Here is a 12,116-nt window from a genome sequence, read left to right on the forward strand (position 1 = left end):
TGGTTTAAAGGTTATAAGCTTTGGAACCTAGTAACAAGGAAGGTTGTGTACAACCGAGATGTGGTTTTCAAAGAGGTGAAAGATGTTATTAAACATGAAGTCCCATCAAAGGAACCTGAGAAGATAGAGTTTGAGCTAAAGGAGGAAGAATCAAAGTCTACAATAGAAGAGGAATCAGAAGACGAAGAGCCACAAACTCCAATTGTAAGAAGATCAATTCGAGAAAGAAGGCAACCAGAAAGGTATAGTCCATCTGCTTTCTGTTCAAATTTTTCTTTATCTATTACTAATGACGATCCCAGAACTGTGAAGGAAGTAGTAGATTCAGAGGATGGAAAACCCTGGAAAGAGGCCATGGTTGATGAAATGGCATCTTTGCACAAAAATGAGGCTTGGGATCTGGTGGAGTTGCTGGCTGGAAGGAAACCCATTGGCAGCAAATGGGTGTTCAAGAAGAAGACAAATGCAGAAGGAAAGGTGGAGAAATACAAAGTCTGGTTGGTAGCAAAAGGTTATTCTTAGGGGTCAAGAATTGATTTTGGTGATATTTTTTCTCCTGTTGCCAAGGTAGCTTCTATTAGATTACTTTTATCTGTTGTTGCTACTTTTGATTTTGAGTTAGAACATATGGATGTGGAGACAAAATTTCTTCATGGGGATCTGGAAGAGGAGATCTACATGAAGCAACCTGAAGGATTTGTGGTGAAGGGTAAGAAAGAATTGGTATGCAAGTTAAAGAAGTCTCTGTATGGGTTAAAATAGTCACCAAGGATGTAGTATCAGAAATTTGATACATTTATACGGGGACTTGGCTTCACCAGAAGCAAAGCAGATCACTGTGTGTATTTTACATTAATTGGGGACTGTGTTATTTATCTGGTCTTGTATGTGGATGATATGTTGCTGGTTGGAAATGACAAAGGAATTATCCAGGATTTGAAGACCCAATTGTCCTCCAAATTCGACATGAAAGATCTTGGTGCTGCAAACTATATTTTAGGCATGGAAATTAAAAGAGATCGGGCAAAGAGGAAGCTCTGGTTAAACTAGAGGAAGTATGTTGAGACAATACTGCAAAGATTTAATATGCAGGATAGTAAACCGGTGAAGGTTCCTATTCCTGTAGGTGTGAAGTTTTCTACTGAACAGTGTCCTAAGACATAAGAAGAGGAAGAGGACATGTCCCGTGTTCCATATGCAAGTGTAGTCAGTAGCCTAATGTATGCAATGGTCTATACTAGACCAGACATTGCACACGTAGTGGGATCACTGAGCAGGTTTATGTCAAAACTAGGGAAGGAGCATTGGACAACAGTGAAGCGGGTTTTCAGGTATTTGCATGGCACTAGTGATTATGGTTTGTGCTACCAAGGAAGACCAGGATTGGATAGAGTGTTGGATATTTGTGGCTTTTTTGATGCAGACTCAGCTGGAGATCTGGATCAGAGAAGATCTACAAGTGGGTATGTGTTTAACCTATTTGGAGGTGCAGTGAGTTGGATGAGTAAGAAACAATCTGTAGTGGCACTATCAACTACAAAGGCAGAATACATGGCAGCCACTCATGCAAGCAAGGAAGTAGTTTGGTTGCAGAGATTGTGTTCAAGTATGGGGTTAGTACAGGGAGCTATAAGGATAGACCGTGACAGCCAAAGTGCAATTTTCTTGGCAAAGAACCCTGCTTATCATTCAAAGACAAAGCACATTGATGTTCAGTATCACTTTGTGAGGGATATGATAGAAGACAAAAAGGTGTTGCTAGTAAAGGTGGACACTTTGAAGAATACTGTAGATGCATTGAAAAAATCTGTGAGCTCTGAGAATTTCTCTTGGTGTAGAGAAACAATGGGCATTTCAGGGCTAGATAAATGACTAAGCTCTCATGTGGCCCCCTGTGGAAAGAAAACAACAAGTGGGAGAATGTTGGGTTGTGTTATATTCTTTCCATGACTATCCCACATAGTTTACGGGTGGGGGGTGCAGGCAAAGCCCCCCCTTCATTGCACAATGGGGAGGTCATAGGGGGGTTTGAGGGGGGCAGTCAACCTCCCTCTATGGGGTCTGGGGTAGCGCCCTAGGGAAATTTTTTTTGGACCCTATGTTAGGTTGGGCAGACCTACCTATGGTTTTGTGCATGTTTTTTGTACGTGTTTTTGGACGCAATGGTTTTCGGTCCATGGTATTGGATGCTTTGGCATGTATAAATATGTATTGTAACATTGAAAGGAACATAATGAAAAATAAAGATGGTAGTCTTGGTTTTGGGATCCAGGGGAAATCTATGTGTATATGTGTTTTATGTGTTATGCTCTCACATTGTTTATTTTCTGTGTTTTAGAATTCGTATGTAGGTAATTTCTGTACGGGGTTAAAACCTACAATAATACTTGTGTTTAATGAAAATGGGTACTAGAAGAGGAGTGGTCACTAGAAGACGCTAACACCATTATTTCTAAAATGTTGAACGAAGTTAATTCAAGAGACATATGCAATTTGAAAAATGTTACCAAGCTGGAGAATAACCTCCAAGTATTGAATCTTGACTTTAGTGAAGTGAAGGGTTTGTTAATTTAGATTAGCAACCTGTTCCAATCTCAGTAGAAGAGGCTCCCCAAGCCCGTGGAAAGAATTTTTCAAAGGATATAAGATGCCTTGCGAGAAACCTTAAATATGATCGATGACGCCAACTGATAGTAGGAGTGAGGGTGGTGTCTCCATTGCCGCAACCCCCTCTCCTCAAAAAATAGAGTTTGGAAAACCAGATTTGATGCCCTCTTGCAAGAACTTAAATTTTCCATTTCTAAATCCTCCAATACTGAGTAGATTGCATCATGATCTCATTACTTTCTTCAAGCTCTTCCCAACATCGACGAGAGGGCCTTTCAATCTGCCCGGGAGCAGCTGTATAAATGGTCAGAGGAAAATCCTCGCAAAGGTCGCAAAATTGGCGTATATGGTAGATCAGGAGTGAGAAAGACGTCCCTCCTCAAAATCATCTACAATAGCTACAATAACTACAAGAAATAGGTCAGTGGTTTCTTTGATGTCTTCATTTGGGTTACAATTTCTAGAAGCTTTGAGATTGAACAGTCATCTATTTTATCCTAAAGTAGTTCCCAGAGAGCCCCAATACACTGTTTTGATAAAAAATGATGTTCTTTCTATGGTAAGAGAGTAAGGTTGCAACATATTAGGGATCATCCTAGTAGTGTTTTGATATTATTTTCATTTGTTCTTCCTGCTTGTGCACTTGTGCCTAATGTTCTGTTACATTACAATTTTCTTCCTTATGCTTACCACCGTTGCATTCACCCTTGCTGCTCACCATTTGCATCAGTTTATTATGGCTCTGATCTCTTACAGAGCTTCTAGCTCTTCCCTTCATGTTCCATTAGCGATAGGAGGAGGCGATTCCATTACATGCAGATGGTCAACCGGTGACAATACATGCAGATAGCCACAGTTTTTTCTTGATGGGTGGTCAAGCAGTACTAGTACATGCATATACCCACAGATAGCCATGTGGTCTGCTTCGCACAACTACCAACTTGAGCTACTATGAAGGGCTGTCACCTCATTCGCATGGCATATTTAATGCCTTGAACTAATGCTAGCATTAGTTTAGCAATTCAAAATGCGAAGGAAACAAATGAAAATGTGAAGGAAATAAATAAATATAACATATGGTTCTGGGCTCCCTGCCTTGAGAAGAGGCCAAATAAAATGGCAAAAGGTACTTCACTATGAAAAATATATCGCGAGCCTAAAAACTTTCTTTATTCAGGATCGTAACCAACTCAAACTAATATTAGTGGCACCATTCTGGTTACTATAGTCCCCGTCTTTCCTGTGGCAGGGACTAATAAGATCATTACTTATATGTTTGAGAAGATATTGTAGCTTGAAAAACGAGTTTTGGCCTCTAATTTTGTTTTTAATTGTGTTAATGGTTTCGATCATATTGAATTTCAAAGTAACCATACTGAAATAATTAGAACTCATTATATGTGTCACACATATTTAAAAGAAACAAACACAATTGAATCAATAACCTACTCCACAAGATCAAACAATATCATAAAGAGAAGAAAATGATCGTTACTTGTATTCGTATATTATCAAAACAAAAATGAGGATTTTAGTGTCTGCTAATGCAATGCATTAATCAAGAAATCCTCAACAAGTGATTATGCATGACAATTTACAGTTAAAAAAAACCCTACCCAACAACAGTAATGCATCAATCAAGAAATCCTCAAAGAGTGATTATGCATGAAAATTCACAGTTTAAAGAAACCCTACCCAACAATGGTGATATGATAAGTGAGGTCTATGGATTAGGGTTTTGTGACCTATTGGATTTTGTGAAAATATGACTAACTAAAAGCGGGTCAAGTCAACATTTGTATTTCCCAAGGATGCTTGCAGTTCAACCCAAATGAGGGATTTCATTAGGAGGCTTATAGCCAAGCTTCTTGTGCAGAGGTTTGGTGAAAAAAAACATGTGACAATATCAAAATGGTTTTATTTATAAATTTAAATGAATTTATTTATAAATTTATGATAGTGGATAAGAAAATTAGGATAGGGAGTTGGTAAACCAACTTCTGGTTTGATGAAAGACCAGCATGGGTAAGGAAGGGGAATATCAATAGGGAGCTGTTACATAAGCAACACATTGGCACTTGCAGGAATTGAACTTAGGTGGCAAGGATTCCATTCCTTCCTCCCAACCACCCAAGATAACCCCAATTGATATCAATGTGGACCAACTTCTGGTTTGATGAAAGATTAGCATGGGTAAGGAAGGGGAATATCAATAGGGAGTCGTTACATAAGCAACGCATTGTCACTTGTAGGAATTGAACTTAGGTGGAAAGGATTCCATTCCTTCCTCCAAACCACCCAAGATAACCCCAATTGACATGAATGTGGAGATTTATTTCGATAAAATAACACAATTGACAAAAATGTGGAGACTTATTTCAATAAATATTTATAATACAAATATTTTAAATAATATTTTATAAATTGTAATTTATTTTTAATATTAATAGTGTTGGTCCACGAGGTCTTGGATAGATGGTGATCGGGTTCCTTGTTAAGGCATTCATAAATTATTGAATTAAGGCTTCTGTGATCTATATCAAGTTTATGAACATGTTTTTCGGCGAATAATCACATCAAAATCCATTTGTCGATGCGTTTCGAACCAACGAGTGTGGTTCATCGTCAGGAAATGTTAAGTCACTGGAGCAATTCCCTACCTTATTCAAGTGTTATTCTTGGACATGGCCATGATGCAACCTCACCAATACCAAACTTACAAAAAAAATTAATATTGTTGTATTTTCTCTTTATATATTACTATTAGTATATTTTTACAAATATAATAAATAATATATAAATATTACTTTACAAATAAAATCATAATTAAATAAAATATTTTTATTATAGTTTTATGAATTAATTTCAATAATTAAATAATTTGATTTTTGGAATATATATATATATATATATATATATATATATTATCTTATTTAATGTTCTACTCATATAATTTTATAATTAACATTCATATATTTACAATTAGCACCAAACAATGCAAAGAAAATGATAAAGAAATTACACCACCTATTTCTCATTTATTTATGTCACAACCAATGAACTTTATAAACTCACAATGTAACACATTTAAGAGATGATTGACACTTTATTGGCTTTTTCTTTGATTAGTTTTGAAATGTAGATGATGATTTTATTTTCTAGGTTATGTGAGTCTTGAGATGATTGACATGCCCAACCTGTGGCTTGAGTAGCCGTGACCTTGGGGCATCTAAGCCGTCAAAATCACCTGGGGATTGCACCCGACTCAATCCACACCAAACCTTAGCATGGTTAGATTTTTTCCCATAGAGTTTGGAACCAGTGACCTTTACACCATGAAGTGTCTTAACAAAACACTCTATCATTGTCTACTCTACGCCCTGTGGGAAAAAAGGTAGATAATGATTAGGGTAAGATGAATAAAGTTTAATGAAATATATCACCTCTTTTCTTTTTCCTTTTTTCTTTCAACTAAATTCAAAGAAATTGATAGTTAATTATAATTATTTAAATAAAATTTAATATCAAATTAATTTAATGCTTTTTAATCTTATTTTAATTTTTTAGATAAACACCTTCTCATTAATTATATCAAAATTATAGCATGATTGGCTCCTTTTATCATGGCCAGTCATGTGGAAAAACTCAACCAACGAAAAAATTGAGGCATCTTGGTCCAAAATAGTAGCATAAAATCAAAAGCATAACATGATATACATGATAACATAATATAAAAAGGCTACCTAAGCAGCATTGTTTGTTGATAACTAAAATAAACTAGATGTCAAATAATGCTGACTTGTGAAAAAAGAAAAAAATAGAGATACAAATGGCTGCATATGTCCATAAGGATGAGGTGGATATATTTATAGGCTCAGGGCGAGTTAGATTGGCTTGCTAAGATGGTCCCTTTCCCCGCTTTAGCCTTCCTTCTTTGGGGGACAAAAAGAGATCCATTTTAATAAGGCAATCAATGATGTTAGCTAAATATCTCTAAATTCCCACCAACTAGTAGATAATCTCAACCTTGGTGTCATTCCTCTCTAGGAGGACTTTATCAAGTATGGATTTAAACTACCAGTATAAATATACAATATGGAGGGACATGTTTTTTCTTCACCAGGCATGCCCAGGATCCATAATCCAAGATGCAACTGCAACAAACATTCCAAAATCTGAATGCTCATCTCTTTCACTTGTGATAACTGCCTCTACATTGCAAATTTATGCTTGAATAGTTGATGGGGTTTGTACTCTGTATAACGAAGTTGAAGATTAAGTTATAACAACAACCTAAGACCCACTATGTGTGCCTCTTCTATTGGATAGCAATCAGGGCCACATTCTTTTTCTTGGTATGTTAAGGAAGGCTTCATATTTAAGGAAGTAGAGGTGAGGGATATTATTAACCAACAAATTCTCATCACAAGAAACCATCCAAGCACATGGTGTAATAATATTGAGGAGCCAAATATTTTTCCCCACTGAGAAAACCCACCCAAGGTGCAACAGAGAGTGCAATTGAGAACCAAAAAGTAAAGAGAGACTCCAAAGAGGGCTCACATCTACAAGAACTTGAATTTGTGAGAGGGATAACAACCAATTCTACAGCTTCCAGGACTAAAACTGAGCCCTGAAAGAGTGATAACTCATAAAATGGAAATACAAAAATAATGAATAGAATACTTAGCACGACCTTGGTGTGACATGAAGCCACAAAGTGGTTCTTTCCCTACAATTAGACTGGAGAGTTATACACCAATACATTATGTTGTCAACTAGTTTCTCCATTGAATTATGCACACAAATTTCCAATTCTCACATAGAAAATATATGCTCAATACGTTCCAGGAGGCTAGGCGAGGAGGGTTGAGACCTTCCCCCAAAGAAGTGCCTAAAGTCTCAGTACTTAGCTAAATACCTTCCCATGAAAAAATGACAATTCTCTAGATCTAGATCAAAGGTAATTCAAAAATGCACATTTGTGGGGAAGTTACCATAATTATCCCTATATCAAATGTCATCAATGGAAAATTAAGCTAGAAATAACACGTTATAGCCAATGGAATGGTCGATTTACTATTTAACAAACCTTGCATCATTGTAGTGAATTTTCCTAGTTTATGTCATGTGTGTGAGGGTGATCACCACCCCTCCCTCATTAATTGCTTGGGGTTATGGCGAGGTGACCATCCTCCCCTCTTTCTCTTCCACGTATCATCACCCCCAACAAGTTTCTATTATATTTTACATAATCTTGGATAGGTCATGTATCTAAGAAGACTAGAGTTAGTTTTGGTTAAGATATTGATGTTGTTGTCATTATAACTAGTATTTTCTAGGAAGTTTGCTACTTTATTGCCTAATCATTTGACATGCGAAGGGATTGTGACTGATAGAAAATGGATGAGACTAGAAACCTGAGAGACACAATCATGAAGACACCAACTATGACATACTTCATTCGGGAGTTCCATTGATGAGATTTTTTATCACCAATATGACCAATTGAGAATCTCCCTCTACCACTAACTTTGAGAAGCCTTGAGATGAAGCAATAGATAGGCCAATTGAAAAAGTTGAGAATTTTGCAGCATTATTACTATAGTGTCCTAAACTACCAACAAAAATAAAGATAGGTTTGTTTGAATGATCTCTAAAAAATCCTCCATAACCATCCCTAGAAGGATTACAATTGGATTCCCTGTTAAAGTTGATCTTTAGAAAATCAAATAGAGGAAAAATACAGGTTGTAGGGGAGCTGTAAGAAGGGGGCTTTGGTGGCATTGAAATGGGGATGGAAAGGGAATGTAGTTGAAGCTTTCCCAAGATGAATGAGTCTACTCCATTAGATTTCTAGTCCTCTAATGACCATGGGTAAAGAAATATCATTTCTCTTATGCTTTGCAACGACTTTTCCCAAGTGTCTTCTTTTTCTAATACCGCTTTATTGAATATTTGATTATTCCTTTCCCTCCAAAGAAACCATGTATAAATTCTAGAAGGAGCACCCATGACTTGTTTAGTATTGGAATTTTTGAAATCAAGGTTCTCCAATGGTCTAAAGTATTCAAAATGTTAGCATGATTTTGATCTGTTTTCCCAAAAAGTAAGGATGCTAGGTCCCATAATGATGTTGAGAAGAAATAGGATTTGAGCATGTGATCCATGTCCTTTCCACTAGTTTTACATAGATAACATATTTATAGTCCTTTAAACCCCTTTTTAATGATTTGGTCCCCAAATAACGCTATACATTTGGAAAGTAAAATGGAAAATGTGCAACTTTGGGCCACATGCTCTGCTTCCTCCAAATGGAATCTTGTGGCATATTTTTATGCCCATATGCAAGATTGTAGGTTTATTTGATTGCAAACATTACCTTTGGTTTTTATCCCCATTAGAGATAACTGGACACTTGAATAAGAGGGATTTTATGACTTTGAAGTTCCTCGTTCCATTTAGATAAGTTTTCTAGATTTGGAATTTGTGGCCAATGCTCCTTGAATTTCTAGATCCTCAATGTATCCCCTTTTATTTCTAGTTGCCAGTAATATGATATTGTCCTTAGTCCCCAATAAGTCATGAATTCTTTCGAGTTTTCATAATACTCTATCCCACTCAATTTGGGGCATTGTTTCTAGGAATCCATGCAAAGATGACAGAGTTTCCATCTTTCACCTGCCAAAAACAATGTTCTTGATTTATTGACTTGTTACTATTAGCCATATTCAATATTAATAAACGTAGAGGAAGATGTTATGCTCTTAGTCATTATTGCAGGGTGGATGAGGGATGCATTTTTTATTTCATAATTATATTCATAATTCATGTCCTCCTTAGATCCATCTCCAACATACTTTTTCTCCCAGTACATTGTTTAAAGTCTTTGGATCTCTAAGTCAGAGTCCTCCAGAGGCATAGTTTATCCCAAGCAACTAGGGCCAATTTTTTTCATGGGTAACACCACCCCATAGAAAGGATTGATATATATTTTTAATGGGTCATAGGATCCACTTAGGGGTAGCAATGGTAGAAATAATATATAATGGAAAAGTAGGTAGCATCAATTTAAGAAGAAATAGTCTACCAATAGGGTTGAGGGATCTAAATATCCAACAATCCAGTTTATTGGATATTTTGTATAAGAAGACTTGCCAATGGATTGGTTTGAGATAATTGTCAATGAGGGGGGTGCCTACGCATTTGGTTGGGAGCTCAATGTGATGGAAGCCCAAAACTCTTAATATATTCCATTGTAATGCCAAGTTAATATTAAAAATATACATTTTCAACTTATGGAAATTCATAGCCATACATGAAGCTTCTGTGAAATCTTCTAATAACTTATTTAAGGTTCTTTCTTCCTTGAGTATTGGCACTCCCATCAACTTTGTGTCATCAAAAAATTATTGTTGAGAGATAGGAAGACCTTCTCCATATGAGCGAAGCACTTTCAGATTACCTTGTGAAAGCACTTACTTTAAAGTTCACCCAAGACCCTCTGCTTCCAGTATGAAGAAGAAGGGAGGAAGGGGATTTCCTTTCCTTATGCCCTTAAAATACTTGAAAGTGGAGGATGGGGATCCATTGAGAAGGAAGAAAAATAATAATGGTGACTAGAGAGTTGATCTAGGCAGTTCATTCATACATATACCAAAAATATTTGAGCATGTGATAAAGGTATGGCCAACTCAACTTGTCGAAATCTTTTGAGAGATCCAACTTAATGAGCATGCTAGCTTTCCTGGTTTTCTTTAAAGAGTGAATAACTATGTGAGTGACAATAATCCTATAAAATTTTTGTCAACCTTAGATGTATCCAATCTTCTCCATTGACTCTGGCTTATGGTAATAAGGGCTTGAGTCAATTTGTGATTACCGTAGAGATGACTTTATAGATTACATTGCACAGTAAAATTAGCATAATATCCCCTAGGTCATGAGTTATATCATATTTGGGAGCTAATGTGAGAATAGTTGCATTCAAGGTGGGGAATAATGATATGGTCCTTTAGATTCCTCCACTACAACATAAATTTCATTGCCTAAAAAATACCAACAAGATTTAAAGAAATAAGTAGTAAATCCATGAGGTCCAATGGCATTGTTTCGATGCATTGACATTACTACTTCCTCCACTTCCACATTTAAGAATATCTCTCTCATCAGTGCTGCATTGTGGTCCTATTTCACTAAAGAGGGGATATTTGTTGAGATATTTTGGATTACTTGAAATCTATTAGGGATGGGATCATTCACAAGTGATATGTAGAAGTGCACCAATTCCTCTTTCAGGTCCTTATATTTTGTGAGTTTTTCATTGTTCATCATTGAGAGAGAATAATTTTTTATGGTGTATATTCTTTATCAGATATTTGTGGAAGATTTTTGTATTTTTCCCCATTCCTTTAGCTAGTTAATTCTCAACTTTTGCTTCCATAGGATTTCTTCTTATTTCCCGTCGTCTTCTATCTAAGTGAGAGGACCTCCCTCTTTTATAGCGATCTCCTCTATTATTATTTCTAGAATTATTTGTTGTTGAATTTGACCCATTTTCTCCTCTGATTCTTTTTTGAATTGAAAGATATTTCCAAACTCTTCTTGGTTCCACTTTTTATTTTTGATTTAAGGATCTTGAGTTTTTGTTGAAACCACTCCAGGCATGATACTCTCGATACTTGAATTAATATTTTTCTTTATCTAAGAAGGATGGATAAAAACCTACAGAAGGTAGGATGGAAGCCTCCAAAAAATAATCCTTCTCCAAAAGGGGCATCAAAATTAGAAACTATTTGATGCTTACATCATCGCCTATTGTTTTATGCATAGAATCCGTTGATGGTCTCCACATGTGCTAAGTTATCTAATGAGATTCATAAACTTATGAGAAATTGAGTCCAAATTTCGAATTACTCCCTTTTTTCCATATAATTATTTGACCACATTAAAGTCACCTGTTACTATCCACAACTTATCCTGATGGAGTGCTCTGATACTACCAAATTGTACAGGAATCTATCATTTTCTACTACCAAATTTGGATTGTAGAAAATAGTAATACATCCATTTTCATTAGATCCTACATAGAGAAATATCTTTGATAGTATTATAGGAGCTACCAAAAAATCTGTAAGCTCTACCTCATTTTGATTCCATAGAATCGTTATCCCTTTAGGCTATACTATCACATCCAATGCTACAATTTCACAACCATGCCAGCAGTAGGAGGCTATCGATTGTACCATTTCATTTGAACACTTTTTTCCTTATAGCATGACCATTGTATGGATATACCTACTAATTTTATATTTATAAGGCCTTTTCTTGCCATGGAAATTGAGGTCCCATATATGCCATGAAATTATATTCATTAAGGGTGAGGTTTGCTAGAGGAAAACACCTCTAATAAGATAGATATTTTACTCGAGTTGACTAATTCTTCTCCCACCTTCTTAATAGGGTCTTTATTGCTTTTATATACCCTTTTCCTATCATATTTTGGTTTT

This window comes from Pinus tabuliformis, chromosome 1_2, assembly GCF_031772625.1.
Source record: "Pinus tabuliformis cultivar Carrire ecotype Pingquan chromosome 1_2, CPIR1, whole genome shotgun sequence".
NCBI classification, from domain to species: domain Eukaryota; kingdom Viridiplantae; phylum Streptophyta; class Pinopsida; order Pinales; family Pinaceae; genus Pinus; species Pinus tabuliformis.